Source organism: Suncus etruscus, chromosome 2 (genome assembly GCF_024139225.1).
Source record: "Suncus etruscus isolate mSunEtr1 chromosome 2, mSunEtr1.pri.cur, whole genome shotgun sequence".
NCBI lineage: Eukaryota > Metazoa > Chordata > Mammalia > Eulipotyphla > Soricidae > Suncus > Suncus etruscus.
This window is the reverse complement of record NC_064849.1, coordinates 126408320-126432728: the sequence shown is the minus strand read 5'-3', so window position 1 is coordinate 126432728 and position 24409 is coordinate 126408320. Positions and strand designations below refer to the sequence as shown.

Below are 24409 nucleotides of genomic sequence, written 5' to 3'. Positions count from 1 at the left end.
TGGTGTGCCTTGCTAATAATTTCCCCAACCCCCTGAGCAACATTTGGAGACATACAAACATAAATTACCTAATTAATTTCATCAAGGGTTACTGTAGAAACTGGTTAGTTGGGCCATGGAATCCGACAGTGAATAGAATGATTAGGGCTTTGCATAAGGTTTGATTCTGGCATCACTTATGGTCAGTTGATTCCTGAGTGCAGGGATTCAGGAGTAAACCCCGAATACAGCCAGGCATAGACAAAATAAAATAAAATTAAATTAAATAAATAAATAAAAACTGATGATCATCCTTTAAACCCAGGCTATTGTGAATCTGGCAAATGCTGATAGCAGGTACTTGGGGGTAGCTGGAGTTGACGCCAAGTAAATTCTTCAATATAATGTGTATGTAGGGGGGAAGGTTATGAAGCTACATTAAAATTAAATAAATTAACTTAAAGAAATGAATAAAATAAATTAATTTAAAGAAATGAATAATCTATAACCCTGAATTAAATTTTGATGGCTACTCCCTCAAATTATAGCTTCTAGGGGGAAAAGGTTTTTTGAACTAGAGTTTTCAAGAGACAGAAAATTTTCACTTCTCCAAAAAGAACAGTGAACTCAAAAGGACTAAACATTTCTCTCATTCTCATGTGACTAGGAAGTGGGGCAGCTCCTGGGAAGTGAGAGCAGCAGGACTGTGGGGCAGATGGGGTTGGAAGGGAAGTGCGTGCACGCACATGGGCTGTCCTGACTGCTGTGTTACCACTCGGGGCAGGTTCTTTGACCTTTCTACTCAGTGGACCTGGATTTATTTGAAACTGAACCACGGAACACATTAGAACAATGGTTTGCAATCTCTCCAAACTCGTGGACCTGGATTTTTTAATTTTTTTATATTTTATTTAAACACCTTGATTACATACATGATTGTGTTTGGGTTTCAGTCGTGTAAAGAACACCCCCCATCACCAGTGCAACATTCCCATCACCAGTGTCCCAAATCTCCCTCCTCCCCACCCGACCCTCGCCTGTATTCTAGACAGGCTTTCTATTTCCCTCATACATTCTCATTATTAGGACAGTTCAAAATGTAGTTATTTCTCTAACTAAACTCATCACTCTTTGTGGTGAGCTTCTTGAGGTGAGGTGGAACTTACAGTTCCTTTTCTCTTTTGTCTCAAAATTATTATTGCAAGAATGTCTTTCATTTTTCTTAAAACCCATAGATGAGTGAGACCATTCTGCGTTTCTCTCTCTCTCTCTCTCTCTCTCTCTCTCTCTGACTTATTTCACTCAGCATAATAGATTCCGTGTACATCCATGTATAGGAAAATTTCATGACTTCATCTCTCCTGACAGCTGCCTAATATTCCATTGTGTATATGTACCACAGTTTCTTTAGCCATTCGTCTGTTGAAGGGCATCTGGGTTGTTTCCAGAGTCTTGCTATGGTAAATAGTGTTGCAATGAATATAGGTGTAAGGAAGGGGTTTTTGTATTGTATTTTTGTGTTCCTAGGGTATATTCCTAGGAGTGGTATAGCTGGGTCGTATGGGAGCTCGATTTCCAGTTTTTGGAGGAATCTCCATATTGCTTTCCATAAAGGTTGAACTAGACGGCATTCCCACCAGCAGTGGATAAGAGTTCCTTTCTCTCCACATCTCCGCCAACACTGTTTATTCTCATTCTTTGTGATGTGTGCCATTCTCTGTGGTGTGAGGTGGTACCTCATACTTATTTTGATTTGCATCTCCCTGATGATTAGTGATGTGGAGCATTTTCATGTGTCTTTTGGCCATTTGTATTTCTTCTTTGTCAAAGTGTCTGTCCATTTCTTCTCCCCATTTTTTGATGGGATTAGATGTTTTTTTCTTGTAAATTTCTGTCAGTGCCTTGTATATTTTGGAGATTAGCCCCTGATCTGATGGGTATTGGGTGAATAGTTTCTCCCACTCAGTGGGTGGCTCTTGTATCCTGGGCGCTATTTCCTTTGAGGTGCAGAAGCTTCTCAGCTTAATATATTCCCATCTATTAATCTCTGCTTTCATTTGCTTGGAGAGTGCAGTGGACCAGGATTTTAAGAACACTAAATCAATTATTTCCTCAGGCTACCATAGTCTGTGTTGTATGAGCACAGCACACACCAGTGTCCTAGTGTGTGGGAGAAACTCAAAAGAGCCATGTCAAGCAGTCAGTACTTGGGAGAACATCTGTCATAGCCCAAGTTCTTCTGAACCCATCTCCCATATGTAATTTCTTCTACTGTTTGAGTTTCTCATGTAAGTGGCTTGTGTGTGCCATTTCTTAGAGCATTTTCAGATTTCCATGCACATGAGGTTTTAAAAGATAGGAAAGTCCAGACAAAATTAACTCATGCTTCTACTGATAATAAAACGTTCAAGGGCTCACTCTGAGGCCATGATAGAGGAAACGTCTTTATTCCTCAAAACCTAGATGATTGTCCCTTTATCCATTATAGAAACTCGGCAGTCATTTGGAAAACAGCTTTCTCAAAAATGTAAAAATGTTTTCATAGGGAAAGTCAAATCACATCACGCACGATGGAAATCATGCACTAATGGCTTATTATCTTTAAAATCTGAGGTTCTCAATACCAAATTACTAACAATGATGGCTAAAATCGATGAGGCATTTAAAGTGCATCAGATATGTGAAGTGTGTTACCGGATATTCTCATAATCAAGAAACCCCACCCGTATCCATTTTACAGAGGGCAAAACTGAGGCTCAGGTTAAGCAATATGTCTGGGTATACACAGCTATACTGATTAGATACAGGGTTTAACAGGACAGGGTTAAGTAATCCTAGATATTTAATGACATGTCACTGAATTTCTTAGCGGCACATGGGATCCTTTAAGACTACATCTTTGCTGGGTGATGCCTAGTGCATTATTCTGTTAATTGTTATCACCAACAGCCAGACACGAGGTTGAAAAACAAAGTGTCTTCTGATTAAATAACAGAACTGTAAGTAAAACCCTCAAGAATACCCACTGTGCAGGGCTGGGGTGATAGCTCACGTGGTGGTGCCCTTCCTAGGCTGTATGAGGCCCTGTGTCTCACGCCTGGCAATACTTGGACTCCTGACTGATCACTGCCAGATGGGGTCCAAATGCCCTCCTGTGGCCCCCTATAGCAGTCAGAGCATACATGAAATGCAAGTAAGGAATAGCCACCCTGATAGTGGTCTATTTCCCTCCATACTATGCTTTTCCAATTCTATGTGAAGTGGAAGCTCCTACTCCTAGGCACATCAATCCTCTTCCCTTGAGAATCACTGCAGTCTCCACCTTTTACCCTCATCCTTCTACCTGCTAACCATTTTTTGAAGCTGAGACACTAAATGTCTGTGGAGAAACTCAAAGGAAGAGAAAAAGTGATCTCTGAGCAGCAGTGATGAGAAATTCAGAGCAAACATGGCTTTTAGTGTATTACTTCAGTAATGACGAGATTCAAATACATGAAAATCCCAGATGCGATTCAAAACTTGCTAAAAGTCACATTATGAGTATTAAAAAAAACGATGAAATGAGATCTTTAACTCAATACATCCTAAACATGGCCACGGCAACATGCAACCTATTTGAAAATCACCGACTAACTGTTGTGTATGTAAACAGTTTTATGGGATTATTATGTTACTGACCCTACCCTGATCCCTACCCTGATCCCTACCCTGAATGGTGATGTGCCCTACCCTAGGGTGTGACCTGGCATTCTGCTCCCACCATTGGGTGGTATCTGATCCCACCATTGGGTGGTACCTGATTCTGGGGCATAAAAGCAAGGGTCTGTGGAAGGTGAGGGGCTTTCTTCCTGGGGCCTATTCTTAGGCCTTTTGGCTTCGGCCTCTTCACGGAATAAAGAGCTGTTTTCTTTGGAAGCCTGACTGCCTGTTGGCTTTCTTCCCGCCACATTCACCTCAGAACTTGCCGGCTGAACAGGGTGACAGATGCATGGTCCGAGCTGGAGGAGAAAGGCCTCATCCTCTATCCCTCCATCAGTCAACCTCATCAGGGGCTGATTTGCAACACTAACTAGTGTTCATTCTTCATTTCTTCTTCTTACATCTATGGCACATCACAATCAGACCCTGACACATTCTGGGGCATGGGGCAGATGGCCCTTGTATGAGCTACACAAATAAGAAACAAGTGATCCTTTATTATTCTCAGTGCCTATAGCTGCTTTCCTAGAACCTGGCTTCTTAAATTAAAAGTTATGAACCCACAATTTCAAGTCTCAGATGCAAAAAAAAAATTCTTCCAAAAACCTGTTGTAGAGATATCTGCCGGAGCAATAGCACAGTGGGTAGGGCATTTGTCTTGCATGAAATTGACCCAGGTTGGATTCCCAGAATCCTGTATGATCCCAGGAGACTGCCAGGAGTGACTTCTGAGTGCAGAGCCAGGAATAACCCCTGAAGAATGCTGGGTATGGCTTAAAGAACAAAACAAAACAAAACAAAAAACCCTGTTTTAGGACTGGAGAGAGTAGAGCAGATAAGGCACACACCTGACCTGGGTTTGATCTCCAGCACCAAATAGGGTCCACTGAGCCCTATCAGAGTGATCCCTAAGCACAGAGCCAGGAGTAAATGTCTCAGATTCAAAGGGTTTGGAAATGAAAAAAGATTGATGCAGCCCTATTGTAAAGAATGTGCTAGTTTTGACATAAAAACTTAAAAGGAAAAAAATTCTTATACATCCCCAAAGTAAAATTAGAAAATCAGAGCTCTCTTTCCTTTGATTCTGCAAATGTGATGAGCAAGAAGAGTTTCAAGCCACCTAGATACACTGAGTGTGGCTGTACAGGTGCAGCAAGCACACCTGCAGCCCTGGCTCTTATTGGTCATAGGCAACCTGCTAGGGTTCCAGGGATGGCACACCTGCTCTGTCCACAGTCAGAGGTGGGAGCACTAGGGAAGCAAGGACGGACCCTAGTGTCCATCAGTACTCAAAAGGGGAATCAGAATACTCAGGACCCCCAGTTTGGTTCTACAGTAATGCCATGATTGGTAAAGCAGCTTCATCTGAGGTCTCACTATCCATTCCTGGCAACGCTTAAAGTGACTGAACTTTCCTGGTTGGCTGCATTCAAGGCCAGCGCCTTAAGCCTTGTACTCTCTGTCCAGTTTCACATGAAGGTTTGTTTGGTTTGGGCTCACACCAGGGAACGCTCAGGGGTTCCTCTTGGTGGTGCCACTATTTAAAACCAAGCTTCCTGCTTGCAAGGCAACCATTGATCACTGAGCTATTTCTCCAGCTGTTTTTAAATGAATGCTGGTTGAACTTCTCCAAGTTGAGCCTTTCCAGATCTGTCATATAGCTTAAGCATAAACTCTAAGGCCTGGATTATAACTTCTAAAAAGTCCTCTCAAGCACTCTATGCATTAGACAAATTGAACCTGACATCTGAAAATAACGAAGCAATTATGTCATAGATTTCTGCTTCCAATATTGAATATAGTTATAATAATGTATCACTACGATTTATTTTAACACCCGGAACAGACCTCTCCTTCTTCACTCCATATTAGAAAATGAGTTCATGCACACAAAAAAATTGATGGACATTAAAATGATGCCTTGTAGTTCTAAAGAGACAAAACAAAACAAAAAAATCAGGTGTCCAAACCCAAGTAACAAATGTTATACACAGAGGATACCTCAAAGTGTGTGTGTGGGGGGGGGGGCGCACTGGAAAATCTGCCTACCAAATGTTTATCAAAGGAGTGTTCTGCAAGATGCAAGTAAGAGCAAGAGCAGAACATTCTCCATCAAGGTGTAGCTTGCCCCTTGCTCCATCCTGACAGTCCTGCCCTGAGTGAAACCCTTCTGGGGATCTTTCCTTACTGCAGACAATGGTAGATAACAACAGTCACTCACTCCTCCAGGGCTCTCTGCAGGACAGGAGATAAAACTGGTGGGGACAGGGAATTTCATGGCCCCTCCTACTACAGAGGCAGCTTCTACTGCCCATCTGTTCTCACTTTCCTCACTTCCTAAGTCATAAAACCCTCTGGCTGCATCTGTAATCCAAATGCTGAAGGGAAGGGAGACCAAGAGATGGTGGTCAGGCCGGCCCAAATGGGCTGTGCTGCTCTTACCTCTGACTGTGGATGGAGCAGGTGTGCCATCCCTGGAAACATTAAGTCACCGAGGGATCCAAGGTCGCTCACAGAGCACAGCTGCCTCTCAGGAGCATGGCCTGGTAGGGAGGAGGCGCTTTGTTCTGGACACGCACTAATGCACCACTGACCTCCACGTGTTGCCAAGTTGCAAAGGGCAGGGGGAAGCCCCGACTTTCACAGGGCTGGGCTGAAAACAAATGTGAATAACTTTTCTTGAGCATCTGGGCCTTTCCTTTTCCTCCTCTACCTTCTCTTTCTCACCATACCTCCCCCTTCTTTACTTTCCTTCCTCCCATTTTGAGTTGCATCCATAAGGTTTTCAGATTTACTCCTGGCAGTGCAGTGCTCATGTGTCTAATTGTGGCCACAGGAACCTATTTAGGGTTGGACCAGGTGCAATGAAGGCAAGCACCTTACACTACAGTACTACCTCTTCCTTCTTCCATTTCCCATTCTCCTTTAATCCTTTCCTTTCCCTCTCCCTCCCTCCCTTCTTTCTTTCGGCTTTGGATCACACCCAGCAGCGCTCCTAGATCTGCGCTCAAGAAATCGCTCCTGGCAGGCTCAGGATACCATATGGGATGCCAAGGATTGAACCTGGGTCCGTCTTGGGCAAGCCTTGTGCAAGGCTTACCTTACCACTGTGCTATCACTATGGCCCCAAATTCTTTTCTCCAGTTCCAAGAAGTTGCTCCATGCTTCGAAGGACTCCACTTCTTTGTTTCTCTGTCCTACTAAATCCCATCTCATAGAAAAGGGTTGGAGAAATGCAATCCCATCCACAAAAATGGGCATAACATTTGAACTTTTCTGCGTTGTCACATCAGATGAGTCTGACTGATCTCATAATTCTCAAAAGGCTCTCAAGCCAGATTCTTCCAATGGTAGAAACTCAGGCACCATCTTCATAGATAAATCTTGCCAAGCTGAGAAAGATGTTCCTAAAAAGATACCCTAATGTGCTTGCTCACTCACCACTGCATGGCATAAGATCACAAGATTAAGAAGAATAACTATAAGTAACACCTTTCATTGCTGTAGCACTTAAAAGACTATAAAAGGCTCTTATACCTCAAAAAGGAAAACAAAGGACAAGTTCAAGAGAAAAGTGAGTGGGGGAAGGTGAGCTTAAGGTAGAAAAGACTTAAATTCAAGCTGTTTCCATTAAGAAAAACTGGGTGGGGGGGCAATTATCATTTAGGAAAATAAAAGTTATTCTGAATGAACAGATACTTGGCTTTAAAGATGCCAGTAACTGATCCCTATGACTTCTGTGCCCCATTACTTGCAACCAGGTATGCTTCAGAGGGGAAAAAATTAAACTACAGCCATAAAAGCACTGGGTCACCATGCCTTCAAAGTCCATATCACCAAATGATACCATTTAAAAATGGTATCAGTATTTTAGTGTGCAATGTGCTGCACATTAGAGTCTGCAAGAATCTCCACTTTTTAAATTTGGCAAAGGATCAATAAGTACAAGCCAGCACACATATCTTGTGAAGTACATCTCCCCAACCCACTCTGTGACAGAGCATTGAGCATTGAGCACCCACCGATGAAAATCTGGGAGAGGTATCCTTGCATGTTTCATATCTGCCCTCCACCCGAATAGAACATTGAGCAGAGGGAACAAGTTAGGATGGAGGCCTGAAAAAAACCTGAAAGGAGCCAAGCTCAGCAGGCAAGGGAAGACACAGCTTAGAATGAAAGCAAGCTGATGTATTTCTCTCAACTCCCTTTAGCTTCGGAAAAGTACAAATCCATTTCCTCCAACGACCTGAAACATGAATGCTCGGTCTCAGGGTCAGGAAGAAGCAGCTAACAAGTGACACTTGTTCAACTACTGCTGGTGTGGACGATGAGGCTGAATCAAGAGAAAAGCTCAGATAAAGATGCTATTCGCTTCGGTTCGGTGGAGGACGAATACCTCCCAGGACCACTGAAGGGCCGTGAATTCACTATTTGTTCCAGGGCAACACTAACTCTCCCCTTTATCAGTCATACTGGGTCATTCCTTCCACATCTGCGGCTTGGAAAACCCTTTATCTTAACAGAAATTTTCAGAGGACTGAAAAGAAAAATCAGTACTCTTACAAATCAGCGGCTGGGACAATTCCCCTTGGTGATTTTAGAAAATGAAGATGCCTGTGGTGCTTCAACGCCATTACCCTTTTGGAAAGCTCAGAAGTCAAGCTCTGAAAAGCTTCTTGGAGCAACCCAGTGATGAGCATACCAGGCAATTCCAATTTACTTCCCCTTAACGATTTCTCTGCCCGGAAATGCAGCCTCATGTCCATTCCTTGTACACAATCATGGCCTGACTCGTGTCAAACTAGGGACAAGGGCAAAGAAAAAGAAGGCCTTGGAGGTTACCCAGCGGAAAATTTAGGAGTAAGATTCTGGAACTCGCAGGAAATCCAAATTTAATTTAGGATACTGCCTCATTTTACCTCACTGAGGAAAACTAAATAAATAAATAAAAGCTTAGTTAATCCACTTCCCTGTCTTATATGAAGTTTAAGAGCCTAAAAGAACTATGATTATGGGGGTAAAAAAGTGGAGCTTAAGACTTCAAAGGGCCCCGGTTTTCAAAAAATTTTGTCCTTAAATTTAAAATTGTTCAAGAATTAAAACTCCAGATGGCCCCAACAAACTCAAACACTCAGCACTGAACTTCAGCAACACCAAGGTAAGGATGACTTCAAGAAATTTAGGCCAATGTGATAGGAACAACGCCACCAAGTTCCTGACACTAGATCATTTACTCGAATCCTTTACTAAGTCAGTGTTTGGGAAAAGAGCTAAGAAAAAAATGCTTCTGATGACTTCTGTTTTCTGAAAAGTCTTAATAACTCCCAAATACAAAGTCATCCCTCTTTGGGATATACCCCCCACAACCACCCCCCGCAAATTGGATAATCCCCATGGTCCTAATCCCAGTTTATATCCCACTTGAGCTTCTCAGTAAATTGTAATATTTGATCTGATTGAAGAGGAGACAAAGCTAAAGAGAAGAGAATGGAACATAGAAGACAGAAACCTCTGAAACCTTTTACATTTATAAGCCAAGATCCTGAATTAGGTCCAGGAACCCCAATCTCTGAGCTGAGCTGTCTTGTTGAATTGATAGGACCCCAGAAAGAAGATCACCAAAGCAGCATTGGAAATGTGCTCCCACATGGAGCAGGCTGCTGATTAATATACCACTTGTGTGAAGCCTGTGTTTACTCACCACATTTATAACCAAATGGCAATCATTTCTAACGTTCTGGAGATTTGGGGATAGTTAAAAAAAAAAAAGAAAGCACACACACAAAGAATGGGATCCATGGGAAAAAACAAAAAAGAAGACATTTAATAGCTCTTTCCTGGAATGGACAGAGCGGGTTTATAGTTCATTTGTTTTCAGTCATTCTTTTGACTCAATAAACTTTTCCACCTGCTTAAATCAAGTGCTGAGAGACTATGAGTAACCCTAAAGTATGTAGGAGGCATGCATCTCATTTACCATAAAAGCCTCTAATAAGGCAATGTGTGCAGCTGGAACTAACTGAGACCGTATTTCGCCAATCCCTCTGTTCATGGTAGATATTTGCAAACACCTCAGTGGGCCCAGCTGTTTTCAGTTAATCGCTGATACGGGAGGATCTTGCCTAACACACGAAACCACATTAAAATAGAATGCTGAACGCTTTTTAAAATAAAATCATCCATTTATTTTCAAGTCAAATAAATGACCCAGCGATAAATTTAAGTTTAGCTCTTCTAAAAACAGTCATATTTCACATTGAATGTGCTCCTGAGGCCATAGGAAATGTGCTTTCCTTTCCTAAAAATTGCCAGCCAAGTCCTAACAAAACCTAGATTCTTCCCAAGAATATTTGTTTTCTAGTTCTCCAGGTCCAGCTTAAGAGGGCTGGAAGCTTTCAGACAGAGAAATTCCATTTGCTAGTTGGTGCCTTCCCCAAGTCCAGCTTGACTCCTGGGGGACCAGTAAATCCTTGTCTGAAATGTAGAATAAGTGTCAAGAAATAGACTGGAAAACCGGGAAGTCTCAGTTCAAAAGCAGGAACCCAAAGCTGTATGTGAAGGCCCCTCTCCATTTAAACGAGATCAGCATAAATAACATCGGTCATTCATTCTTTAATCGAGGTTATCAAACCATTAATGGAAAATATATGTGTACTCTGACTTACTTGGAGATGTGCAAGGGGAAGAACAACAGGACAAGACCCAGCATTTAGTACTCCTGGAAAGAAAAGACTCTATGGATGGCTTAAGGAACTCACATTTGCCTTGAGCTCCTTAAGCCAGACACGTAGTTAATATTTCCCATGAACTGTCATGTCAGATGTTATCAGGGGAACCCAGCAGCTGTAGAGAGAAGGCTCAAGGAGTTGCTCCTCCTACATTGTACTGTACATGCAATGGCCACTGGATGGCAGCGCAGGGTTACACAGGTAAGTAGCCAGATTTTGGGGGCTGGGGTTGATAAAGAGGGTCTCTGCACCATCCTCCACAGCCCTGCCTAGGGAAGTAAAGGCCAAGGGCCTCCCACATTTAGAAAGCTTGGGGACCTCTGATCTAAGATTGTAAATATTTGTTCCAGTCATCAGCAAATCCCTTGGGGGGAGAGGGGGTGCACTCTGGGTATGAAACTAGGGACTGAAACAAATTAAAACTTCTAAATAACTTCTAGGATTCTGAGACTCAGTACACACGCACGCACACATTCCTGCAGTTTACCACTGAAACATTATCATCCTGAGCCCCAGTACAACAAATTGAAAACCACATTTTATTCAATTTTTTCTTGTTAACTTGATGGCTTCACCATACTTGAAAATGCTACATGCTCCCCTCCCTCTCCCCTGGCATTTGATTCTTTTTTTTTTTCTTTAGTGAAATCTGTAATCTCACAAGCGACAGGCTTTGCTTTCGATAAGTCTATGTGCCAACTTAAACACTATCTCCTAAGGCAACGGGGTAATAAAAGACACATGTAGGTACTTGCCCATCATCAAATACAAACTCCTGCAATGGGCTGAAATTGGGCCTGTAATTCTGCTGATCTGGGATTGGTACAGTGTGCCAGGAGGGGTGTGGGCCAAATCTCAGGCCACAGCTGGGCAGGGGGAGCAGAGCAAGTTGTGAGGAGATTCTTCATCTCTATGAACTTTCTGAGAGGCACCTCAGCACTTCAATAGAAAACTAAGAATTGGCTCCAAGGCTGGAGCGATAGTATAGCCATGGATAGGTACTTACCTTGCATGCAGCATAACCGAGTTCAATCCCTGGCATCCCTTAACCCCTACCAGAAGTGATCCTTGAGCAGAGCCATTAGTAATTCCTGAGCACCACTGGGTGTGACCCAAAAGGAAAAAGAAAAAAGTACTCCAATATTTGGTAATCTTTTCAACACCCTGAGATGGTGTCTGTCTCATTCCTGCTTCACAGAGGCAGGGTGCTCAGAGCCCAAACTCATGACTCAATCCAGAACTCCATTTCTTCTGCTGAGCCAAGGTCTTGCCAACCCTCAACTCTCAACTCTCAGGAGTCCATGAGACCTCCTGCCCTGTACTAAGAGACACTCCTAGTTACTTCTTTCCTAGTCCACTGGACCAGCTCTCCCCCATAGACCGAACAACCCTATCGAAGCCTTGCCAAATCTAAAGGTCCAATGGTGAAGCATATCACATGTAAGAAAGGAACTACAGTTCCCTGCTGGACTCACTAAGGCTGTTCATTTTCTTAAAGCTGGGTCCATCAGCAGAAAGCAGAGGCTGAGTACCAGAAAGTACAGAGGATAGAGAATTTGTTTACATGAAACCAAACCTGGTTCAATTCCCTAATACATTATATGATCCCTGAGTCAGGAATAAGCCCTGAACACCACTGCATGATCCCAAACCAAGCAACATATAACTCTGCGACTGGTTAATTCAAAGCCATAGGAATCCCCCTTTCCGTGTACTCCAATCCCTAACAGGAGACTAACTGAAGCAAATGCAGATGCATTTCCTGTGTTGGCCAACAGCTTGTCCAGCCCTGCCGAGTTCTGTCAAACAAGGAGAAATTTCAAAGACCGTTAGGACTCATAAAGCAGAGTCATTACAAAAAATTGTGACTTTTTTTCTGTTTAACTGTAACAGGGCACATTTGAAAAACTGACTTAGGAACACTGCCCGCTCCTTTCATATGCTCAGCCAAGCGGCTGGGCAGTATCTTGTGCACTGCAAGACTCCTTGGGGAAGGATCGAGAAAGCAACCTCATCAGAGCAGTTCCACCACACGTTCCTAATAAATGACTTTAAAATCCATTTTAGTATCCAGGAATTGTAATTTCCTTAATGGCCAAGGCAATGTGAAGCAACAAAATCACTCTCTTGCTTTCATTAAAAGAATCTCTATCTTCATATCTCCCCGCCCCAATAAAATCCAAGTGTAGTTTAAATGGATCCTAATCAGAGAGCAAGAAGAATAGTCCTCTATATGCTGATCCATTTTGAAGGTAAGTCTTCAACACACAAGAGTACGATCATTACGTCATTATGTGATCATTATTCATACACACACATACACACACAACACACCTGATCCGAACACGAACATGAACACACACACATACACACAGATCCAAACAGGCCTTTTAGGGACTAAAAAAACAACACATGAAGTAAGGAGCTGGCCTTGCATGCAACCGGCCCTGATTCAATTCCTTGAACTACTTCTGGTCAATTCTTAAGCACCACCAGCTGCCAGTCCTGTGCATGACAGGGTGCGGGCCCTAAATCTGGTCCTCCACACACACACCCCAATAAAAAATAAAGAAATAAAAAGACCTTTCAGGGCAGGAATTTGTTTTTCCTTAGTGCAGTTGCCCTGGAGAGCAGGTGTTGAGGAAACTGGTAACTAACCTCATGAATCATGAGAAAGTCAATTTAAAAATCCTGGGGAGGGTGGAGGGATACCAGTAGAGTTTAGGGCAACCACCCCGTTGGTGATTCCCTGGCACCACATAGTCCCCGGTACTGAGTCTAAACAGCACCACATCTCCAGGCCTTATATTCTTTGAGTCCTAGCACTGCCTGATAGCCCCACTCCTGTAACCCCAAAGATACAGATCCTTGGCACCAACCCCCAAAAAAACAGATCCTGGGCACCACAAGGCTAGAGACACACTAATATGCTTACTATACTAGGAACTTCAGTCCAGAAGTCTTCCACTTACATATGGATTTTGTGTTTCAAAGCTGGTTGTACAGAACTCTATACTCACTTCTATCCCGGGAATACTCTAATTGGTGAGGGGGCCAGAGCAATAATATAGAAGGTAGGCTGCTTGTCTCACAGGTGGCCCATTCAAATTCAATCCCTGGACTCCATATGGTCCCCTGGAGCACCCACCAAGATTGATCCCCGAGCACCACCAGGTATGGCATAACCAAAAAAAAATCTGTATGTGTGGTTTAGGTCCCCACACCATACCACCAGAATCAACTGTTACTATGTTAGCTGTACAACGCTGGTGATGGCTGCAAGTTGGCTGGCTTAATTACAACACTATTTATTCTCTAACTTTTTTGAGAACAGTCCCATCCTTTACCAAAATAATGGTGGCAACAAGGACAGTGAGAGATTTGGGGGTTCAATTCAGTGTAGGGCTGGGGACTGAGGAGATGGGTGGTGTTAGAACAACTCATGGATGTCCAGTGTCCTCCCTTTCGAGCAAGATTCCCAGGCCCTGGTTAAAGTCCCTGCCAGTTCCTCTCATTCCAACAATCTGAGGAGGGACACAGCAGCTGTAGGCACTTACACCCGAGCCAGCCAAGCAGGTAGGAAGGCTGGCAAGGAACTAGTGCCAACTCCATTCTTCCCCAGGCTTACGGCGCACAAAGCCACAGATGCCTGTGTCAAGTTTTAAGCTTGCTGCAGGAAAGGAAGTTGCCTCATACAGGTATGGTCTCATGCACCAAGCTTTGTCCATAATGCAGAGCAAGCACTCAGTGACTGCCAATAAGGGTGCCCAGAAATCATTTCCTAATTTCTGGAAGAACAACTGGCCTATGAAGGGTATTCAAACATATATTCATTTATTGACCTAGTAATCTCTCTGTGGAATGGTCGATGGTTGGCAGTACTGAGAATACATCTGTGCTAACTTTTCTTCCCCACATAGTTTTCATTTACAGAGTACCCAAATTGCTTGGTAAGTAATGCCTATAAACACCTATTAAACTGTTGCTTTATGAGAAGAGAAGTTAAATCGCAATGGAGAAAAGTAACAGAAGCTACTGGGTAACATGGCTTCTAGAACAGTTTGCTGGACTAACCAATGTAATCTGGAAAAACGAAGTTCTTAGCAACCCAGTCCAACTGTTCCAATTCAATGCTAAGTTTAAGCAACTTTAATCATGTGTGTTTTAAGTGCTGGATTTTGCAACAGATGCATTCAGTGCCAGGGTAGATCGTTTGTCTGGGCAACATTTTAAAGTCAGTACACCTGCTCTTGCAAAAAAAAAGATTCCACAAAGAGACCTTGCAAAGAAACCACTCCACAGATTTGGCAGCTAGAAGAGAAGCATTTAAAAGAGGATAAAAGTTTGCTAGTCAGAAAAAGCAGAAAGGATAAAAGGATGAAAATTTCACGTAAAGTGAATTCTAATTTTTAATTAGAGAAACAAAACCAGCTAGAACAGGAAAAAGACTTAGAATTTTAAATAATGAGTAAGCATATATTCCTTTTCCTAAAGGAAGGGACAAAAATAGAAGAGAAAGAAGGTATCATTACTGGTAAATGGGCAGGTCTTTACAGAAGGAAATTACACAGACAGATTATAACAATGCATTTCAACTCTCCTACATAAAGCACTCGTCCTGAAGGGCCAGACAATGTGCACCAAGCTCCCTTCTCTCCCATCCCAGGGTTCCAATTTAGACAGCAATACCGGGCTTTGCTCCTGATGACACCCAGAGGAGCAGGCTTTAGAAAATATAGATTTATTTCCATCAGACAACATTCCTTGATTTATTATGGCCTCACTTCAACCACACTTCTGTTTGGTTGTTGCTTGAATTGTGTTCTACTCATTTAAATGCATCAATATGTTACTTTATAACAGTTTGTGTTATTTTCCACAGATATATAGGTGTACTATATAAAAATCCAAGCAAATAACATATGGCCCCCAATTTCCCTTGTGCCACCTCTTTTTAATTTGCCATAGAGACTAACTGGAGGAGAAAACAGTTAAGTTATGCCAAATATTTTTACTGGCTATATATAATGTTGACATGTGTAGTGAATGACTGAGTAATACTTAATATTAAAAACAACAACAAAACAAGAGCAAAACCCCAAAATTCCAATTCTGAACAGACTTGGGCAAAAAGGGCACAATATGGGAACGAAGGCGACTTTTATTTGTTCTTGTTACTGTATCTCCCCATACAGACCCAACACCAGATTCTGAAATTAAAGTTTTACTTTTTCAAGATGTGAAAGTGTTTAGATGTTGGAAACATAAGAGGAAAGTAAACTTAAGAAGATAAAAATTAAAATGTTCTGGTATATTATACTGAAATATAAATGCCCTTAATAGCTCAATTTATCTATTTAGCCCAAAATAGAGGGCCACACGAATTTGGAATAGCTGGGTAGAGCACTTATCTGGCAGACTTTGAAACCAAGAGTTCTACTCCTGACAAAATCCCAACTAAGTGTAGTCCCTGGAGTTCTGTTTAGAAGCCCAGACACAGTGTGTGGCCTCAACCAGAACCACAACCAAGCATGCAAGGACTGTAAGGAAGAGTGTGTGATTCCCTCAACTCCTTCACAGAAACCCATGAAGGAAGAACCATGAAGGGAGAGCAGGAGAAAACAAAACAACAAGGAAACAAACAAAGTGGGAAAAGCTCATTAAAAGACTTTTTCTCCAATTTGTGACCACTTGAAACCTTATCAGTTGTACCTGGAGGAGACTCAAGAGTCTGGAACAATGGTGTAACTCAGAGCAGTGTTCTCAGTAGTTTGTTCAAGAGCTAGAAACCACAGATCCCAGCACCGAGGCACAAAAAGGCTCTCTGCTGCAGAGCCTGTCCTGTTTCATTGAACAGGAAGTGCTGGGTTTCAGAGCCTGGACAGAAGGAAAGCCCCATCTAACAACAGAGCTAGAAAAATGAATTCAAAAACCAAGCCTCTGGCATGTGTCCAATGCATTCGTCTACATAATATTTCACTTAAAGAGAATCCAGACAGTTTCAGAAATAGGCTTGTTCAAGGACCAGAACAACCACCACCTGCCCTTTCCATAAAGAGGGCTATACTCAATTCCTAAGGAGCATTAAGGCTCCTCATCATCCATTTCACATACCTCAGTCAAGATAATAACCAAAATAATTGTTTGGGGATCAGAGAGACAGTATAGGAGTTAAGAAGGCACTTGCTTGTACATGGCCAATCATGGTTTGATCCCCAGCACTATATGTGGTTCCCTGTACACTACTAAGAGTGATCCCTGAGAAAAGAGTCAGGAGTAAGCCTGAGCACTGCCAAAAAAAATAAAATGGTTCTAAATCTAAGATAGTAATAGTAACAATAATGATGATGGTAAGGATTATGATAATTCTATTTCAATCATACTATCTGAAAACTGGCCAACATCATTTAGCTTTAGTTTTGTTTTTGTTTTTTAAGCCAATAGGTGGCAATCTTCATTGCTAAAATGAGATAAAAGATTCCATTTAGAAAAAACTATTTTATCTTTCCTCTTGTCAGGTCTCAGAATTTTTTTTTCCTTTTATGAAAAGAGCTCTTTGATAAATGATTAGTAATCAAAAGAGCAAAAGCATGGTAATTTATTAAGCAACTGTAATTTTGGCTTTGTAGGGGGAAAAAGAAGGACCCAGAAGTCTCCTAGAAAAGAAGCACACACCACAGAGACAAAGCAAAATTAAGACTTTTTCTGCCACCCAGCATGGTTTTTGTCAGTGTTACCACCTGCAAAGAAGCAGAGTGACTACAGAAGAGAGCCATATGGTACCTTCCAGACTCTGGGCTGGTTCTCCAGCAAATGATTCCGCTTATGAAGACATACAGCACAAAAGAAGACAGGAGTCGAAGGGAGTATAATCTTCTAGGAGATGGGACTTATACATGCAAATGCAAACTCCTCCGTACAAAGAACAAAGCACAATTCCAATGCTCTTTGTGTTTGTAGCAACACATACAGGACTGTTTAGTAAATTCACTGGTCCTTTGATTCCCACTGAAGAGAATGTGTCTCAGAAAGAATGTGGCCAGCTGCAGCCTGACTTATTTCTGCTATAAGTTTAACCTAATTTCTTCTTTGATAGCCTCAAAGACGCTAAAATGAGTTCATTAGTCCTGCCCATAAAACAGTGCTTTATGTAATTTTCAACTGTTTGAATCGGCCCTGGGTCTTACTTCCTGTAGCTAAACAATTTCAATTCCTTTCATTTCCTTTAGGTCTAAACACATCATTTACATCTAAGAAACAATGTCTAACGTGTATGCGTGCTCTCATGCACATGCCCAAGTGTGTAGTGTTTAAAGCACAGGTGTGTAGTGTTTACTTTTTGAATGGTATCAATAAGTATTATTTTCACCAAATATTTAATTTGTAATATTTTGATTTCTGAGCTCTGAAATCTTTAGCATGGTGAAGGGTTCCTAATTCTATTTTACAGATCAGAAAACCAATGTTAACTATGTCACCATCATTGGGTCACATTGTAGATTAGTCACAGATTCTCAGAGACAAAATAGAGGAGGACTGGAGGGTCCAGCTCCCAACATGAAGCTCACCACAGGGATCGTTTAGTGCAGTCACAGAAATAATTACACTTGAGAACTATCATAACAAAATGTGACTCAATAAGGGAAGTAGAAAACCTGTCTACAGTACAGGCCGGTGTGGGATGGGGAGGAAGGACACTTGGGATATATTGGTCATGGGAATGTTGCACTGGTGAAGGATTATGTATATATGTATTTAAAAAATCAAAAAAGAAAAGAAAATATAAGGCCTCCCAATTCTTACCACAGGCTGTGTTCTTTACACTGACTGTATAGAAAGAGGAGGTACAGTAAATGCACCCCATATACACCTCAACATAGGCCCTTTGCCTGGTCTGTATTGTGAATTAGGGGACCAAAAAAAAAAAGTCACAGACATTAGGATTGACAGTTGGAGGGCCATTGTTCAAAGCCCAGAGATGTCCAGCCTTTTCTTCAATGTTCCACATAAACAAGAACAAATAAAAAGGTACATTAAACAAAAAGTGCAATGATTGCTTACGAGCACTTACAATATGCTCTTTAAACTCATTCCCCTAAAACCTGCCCACAAGGACCCAAACTTTAGTCAAAACTAAACCAGTTCAGGGGCTGGAGTGATAGTACAGTAGGAAGGGAGTTTGCCTTGCATGTGGTTGACCCAGGTTCAACCCATGGCATTCCATGTGGTCCCTGGAGCTTACCAGAAATAATCCCAGAGCCAGAAGAAAGCCCTGTTCATCTACAGGTGTGGCCTACCCTCTCCTCCTCCCCATTACCACCACCAAAAGAAATCAGATTTTTTAAAAGAAAAAAAAAGCTTGATTATTAGGATTTCTAAGCTTCTAAAAGATTCAACCACTTCAAAATAATTCATTTACACTGCAATTATGTACTATCCTAAGGATTTGCCACTGTATGGGGGTAATTATTTCTCTCTAACCAGGTGGCTCTTTTGACTAGAAAACAAAAGAGTTATATGTTCTCCTCACATGCTGAAATGTACTTCTTCCATTCACCGAGGGCAGCTCATGGCAGAAACTCTACCCAAAGCAGAGTCACATCTATGTCTGATTCAATCTGGCAATTAGCTGTCATTTCAACCCTTGTTTTGTCCTTCAATAAGAAAAATAATTCCAGGTTGGGGCAAAAAAAAAAAAAAATAAGTCCTTGTGCCACAGGAATACAAACAAGTTGATAAAAAAAATTTTACCCCACTTTGGATTTCTTAGAACTGTCTATAAACCTATGGGACATGCATACTATGTAATATGACACAGAATTTTTATATGATGTTCAGTTAAAGCTATTATGTCTTACCTCTAGTCCCACTTATACATTAGATCTGAACAGTTTGAAAATGTGCATTTTTCTAAAACATATTGGCATGTATTAGTCAATGAAGGAAAAACTTAAGAATAACAAAAAGAATCTGATGGGGCCAGAGAGACAGCATGAAGGTAAGGTGTTTGCCTTGCATGCAGAAGGTCGGTGGTTTGAATCCTGGCATCCCATATGGTCCCCTGAGCCTGCAAGGAGCGATTTCTGAGCATAGAGCCAGGAGTAACTCCTGAGCGCTGCTGGGTATGATCCCCCCCTCCCCCAGAAAAATAACAGTGAATCTGACCCATCAAGTCTTCAACAAAGAGTAGCATTATAATGTTCAGTATGAACTTCAATTATGAGTACGGCCACACACAAAAATTTGCCTCCATTCCACAGAAATTTAACTTATTGTTCAATATAAAATAACAGTTAGTAGGAACACTGAATGAGCTTAATGTCCTAATAAAAAATTAAAACCAAAAATAATTCTTGATGGCATTTAGGCAAGCAAATTTCAATGCATGCTAAGTTTGTGTGAATGTAACAGAATTCCTATCCCATAGTCCTGTACCCATGCAAATACATTCTCATAAATGTGCTTCAGGCTCAGATTCTTCTGCTTTTCCCTTTTCTAACTAGAAAGGAAAGTCAAATCCTATTACTTCAATTTATAAAGTTTCATGTCTGAATAAAAGATCACTGAGGATCAGCAGCTAACACAATGCTAGCTTGCCCAGAGTAGGCCATATTGCAGTTTGTATGCCTCTGTCTAATCCACAAGAATGTAATCTTACTACAGTTATAATTAATTCAGCCACAAAACACTCCCAATTAATGCTTTAATTTAAACTACAGCTGCTTAATCTTCTCATTGTGAGAGATCAGAATGCCTAATGTTAGATTCTGGAGGAGCAGGAAGTAAATAAGAGAAAAAAGAGGAAACTGGAGTTACCCAATTGTCCGTGAAGCCTAAGGAACTGTTTAATTACTACATAAAACAATCTCCAGTCACTCTGTTCCATATGATTGTTCAACTTGTATCTGCCCCTGAACCCAAAAAATTAGCTGAGCACTTGCTTCTTCTCAAAGGCCTGTGCTGGGATTTAATCTTCAAAGGAGCTACATTTTTGGATCAGCCAACTTCAACTGCACCATCAAGAAAAATGCAGGTTGTGAGGCCCGAGAAATAGTACAGCATGCCTTGCAAATGCTCCACCTGGGCTTGATCCCCAGCACCCCATGTGGTCCCCAAGCCCCACCAAGAGTGATCCCCGAGAACAATCCCTGGAACCCTGCTTCCCCTACAATAAAAAGGCAAGTGGAAATGGGAGATGTTGACCACAATTGATTTACATGTATTTTCTCTTGTGAATATTCGGGAGGGCATGTGTGTCTGTGTCTGTAGCAACAACACAGAAAGTATTCCACTAGGGCCCTATAGTCTCCTTTTCTGGAAACTGCCACCGCTGCCTTTCTGCCCACATCTTTGGTCGCCCAGGCTGGCTCTGGCACAAAATGGCTTATTCAGCAACAGCTGTGACTAAAGAGATGTTTTGGCTTCCTAACCCCACCTCCTCTTATTTCACCAGTTTCTCTTCAAACAAGTTCTACGTGATGACCTCCAATGGTTCTTCCTAGGGATAAACTCTGAGGAAAATCTCATCTAGCCAAAGTTCCTAAGAAAGGACACTTTTTTTTTAAATAGGAAACAGAACATTAGGAGACCCCCCCCCCTTCACCCCTTCAAAGTTTTCTGCGTCACAGTCATGGCAGCAGAATGAATCTTTTCTTAATCAGAATTATATTTTAATAACTAGAGGGGGCTATACCCTATAAGAGCGGTCCAAATAGAGCCACTCTGATATCAAGGACAGAAATACAAACTGAGCTCCACATAACAGAAACAAAGGTCTCCATATGGTCCTTCCTCTTTCATCGTGGCCTTTTGTTAAAAAAAAAAAAAAAATTGTGACAGCAGACCAGTGGGAATTCTGGCAGGAAAAAAAAAGTCCCCTCAGAGACTGGCTTTTTGTTTGGAGAGGGGAAAAAAGCCTTGCTTATGCAGAAAATTCTTGCTTTTTCCATTATGTGGTGTCTGGGGGAGGGTGGGAAGAGGAAGGTTCCTTTCTATATCTGTAGAGCACTGTAATTTAAAATGAGTCACGTAAAGCATAAATGAAAATGTTAGCCTCGAGACAGGGGTCAGCAAATTTTATTCCCGCTTAGATCCAGTTTTCTCTGGCAAATTTGACTAAACCCCAACTTTTCCCTGCAGATGACTGCAGCTTATCCAGAAACATTGGGCTATTTGCAAAGAGGCAAGTTCATGAAGGAAGTCATGCAATGGAGAAATCCTTGGACAGCCAAGTCTACCCAACACATCTCCTATTTCACCACAGCAAATTTCCCCAATTTCAGCTACAGGAGGCACAATAGAATCATCTGTCTTAAGGTTAAGCAATATCACAGCAGTTGGCACTATCGCCAAGGCCAGGCCTAGATATATCCAATGAAGACCTCTGTCTGAAGGAACCTCACCCTACCCCCAACTAATCTTGACTCACTGGAAACTGTATTAACATGTGTACCACAGGTGCTTATAGTGGAATGTGACTTAACAGACTGCAGTGCCATCATCAACATGTCAAAGACTATCCAAAAATGCAGAATCACCCCAATACTTTAGGCTTTTCTGGGGGGAGTCCATATATCATAGCTGCAATATGAACTCTCATACCAATATGAGGGACAGAGTAATAGTACAGCAGGTAAGGTGCTGTCTTACACAATGTCTACCTATAAATGATCTCCAGCACCATATATGGACCCCCAAATGGCAGGTGTGGTCAAAGAAAAACACAAAAACAAAAACACATCACAATCTGAAGCCACCGGGGAAATTCCAGATGCCTGATCCATGCTCTATTTTCCACTGTTCTCAGAGCTTTTTTCATTTGAAATCAAACTTGTACCTGACTACACAATGAATTCAATGAAACACTCTCCTTGCTAGCTTCAAACACTTACAATATTCTGAAAGTACAGTATTTCTGCCTGAAAGAAATGCAGTCATTACTTGCACTTAAGCTATTTCATATTCTATTATTAAAAAAAAAGCTTTAAGAAGTTAACAGTATCAGGCGCCAAAGTGATTGCTCAATTAGAGCACATGCCTAGAGTTCAAGATGGAGTGTGATCCTAGGCCTTGCATGTCTACTGAACAACCCAGCTTTAATAAAATAATCTTTTTTTAACTTTACATGTTTAGAATGATAGTAAAACAGTTAAGGCACTTGATTTGCACATGGCCAACCTGGAATTTGATCCTCAGCATCCCATAAGGCCCCAGTCTGCCAGAAATGACCATCCCTTGGGGGCCGAAGAGATAGCACAGCAGTAGGGCATTTGCCTTGCAAGCAGCTGATTCAAACAGTTTGAATCCCGGCATCCCATATGATCCCCATGCCTGCCAGGAGCGACTCCTGAGTGCAGAACCAGGAGACACCCCTTAGCACTGCTGGGTGTGACCCAAAAAACAAAAATAAATAAATAAATAAATAAATGACCATCCTATAGTGCAGAGCTAGCAGTAAACCCTGAGCACCAACAGGTGTGGCAAAAAAAAAAAAATGAGTCTATAATTTGGAGACAAATAGTATATAGGGTGTGAGGGAAGAGGGACCTGCCTAGCATACAATCAACCCTATTTTTATCCCCAGCATCATACAGTCCATAAGGAGGTGCCTTTAGGGTAGCTATGGTAATCCAGGTATCCCTAGCATCACAGGCCCAAGAAGTACTCATCCTCAGGTCTTGTATTCAACTGCTGGCCTTATCAGCGAGGCCCCCTGTAATTTTGAGCTACACTTAGGAGACCCAAAAATACAAAAAATACAAAAATTTTAAGTGATCAGAACCTAAACTGCCTTTGCCCAAAATATTAATAACCAAATTCTGTGAGATGAATTCCTGGGATAAGGCAAGCAACAATATTTTCTTTAACTTTCACAAATAAAGGGCTTCTGGAAATTGCTAATTTGTAAAAAAAAAATCTACCAAACTTTACTCTAGCCTCACCTCTTAGGAAATCATTCGTTAAATGTAAGCGAGCATAAACTGAAGATTACAAATATACTTGTTAAGATATAAAATTTTAAACATTTCAAAATGCAAACTAAATATAAAATCTGACAATGTCAAGAAGGGTTTCCTTATCAAATGAATATTCAGCCAAGAGTCTGGGATATATATAATAATATATATATAAAATTAAGATTATATATATAATACAATTTTATTTGCAAAGAAGGAGCGACAGAGGCAATTCTTGGCCAACTGAACCGTGGTTCAATGAAAGAACAATGCAATGCTGCTCAAGATTTATGGTGCTAAGGTCTATGTGGGCCTCTAACACTGTGCCCAGCTGATGTTCTGGGGAGCATGAGGTGCTGGAAAACAAACCACGCCAGTCGCACAATAGGCATGTGCCCTAATCAATATACTATCTCCTGGCCTTTATATTACCAATGTATTTTTTAAAATGCATTAGCTGGAGGGTGTTCTTTGAGAGGAGAGAAAAACAGTGCATATATTTTGGAAAAGACCCTTTTAGAAAAGACCTTGAAGCAGTTCCTTCTCTTTTAATTCTCCTGTACTTCCAAAAGAAAATTATTTTCATTCTTTGTGTGAAAGAATATTCCTGACTCCAATATTTTACAGGGGGGTGTCACAAGTAGACTGGACTTTACCAAGAGGGAGTAACAAGAGTTAACTGCCAACAACTCACTTATCTGACCACACTGCCACGAGATAGGGAGAGGTCTCTGAGCCTGCCGCATGGACTCCGGAAACGGGCCAAGAAAACCAAAGTAAACATTCTGGTCTCTTATGAAACTGGTCCTAAAAGTGGGACAAAGTTAGCAGATTTGAGTCACTGAAACACTAGAGCGATGTGGCCTGACAAGAAACAGAGTTTCAACCTAAACAACTGTGGATCTTATACTCCAATATGTTTAAACTTCCTCTCAATGGTAAAGCCAGTAGGTTTCTCAAGTTTCCCTTCAGGGGAAGATCAGACCACAAATGACAGTTATAATATAACTGTACATGTCACTACAAACAAGGATGGCTGGTAAAGCA

General features: G+C 41.6%; 1 protein-coding gene and 1 non-coding gene across 2 annotated transcripts in view; one reads left to right on the top strand and one right to left on the bottom strand.

Annotated features, from left to right (window-relative positions):
- The window catches only part of PIK3R1 (phosphoinositide-3-kinase regulatory subunit 1), a 79024-nt gene that overhangs the window by 39526 nt on the left and 15089 nt on the right, over positions 1–24409 (bottom strand).
- LOC126002558 (small nucleolar RNA SNORA51) lies at positions 18193–18325 on the top strand. The gene has a single exon (XR_007493245.1). It is a non-coding gene; the product is annotated as a small nucleolar RNA SNORA51 (small nucleolar RNA).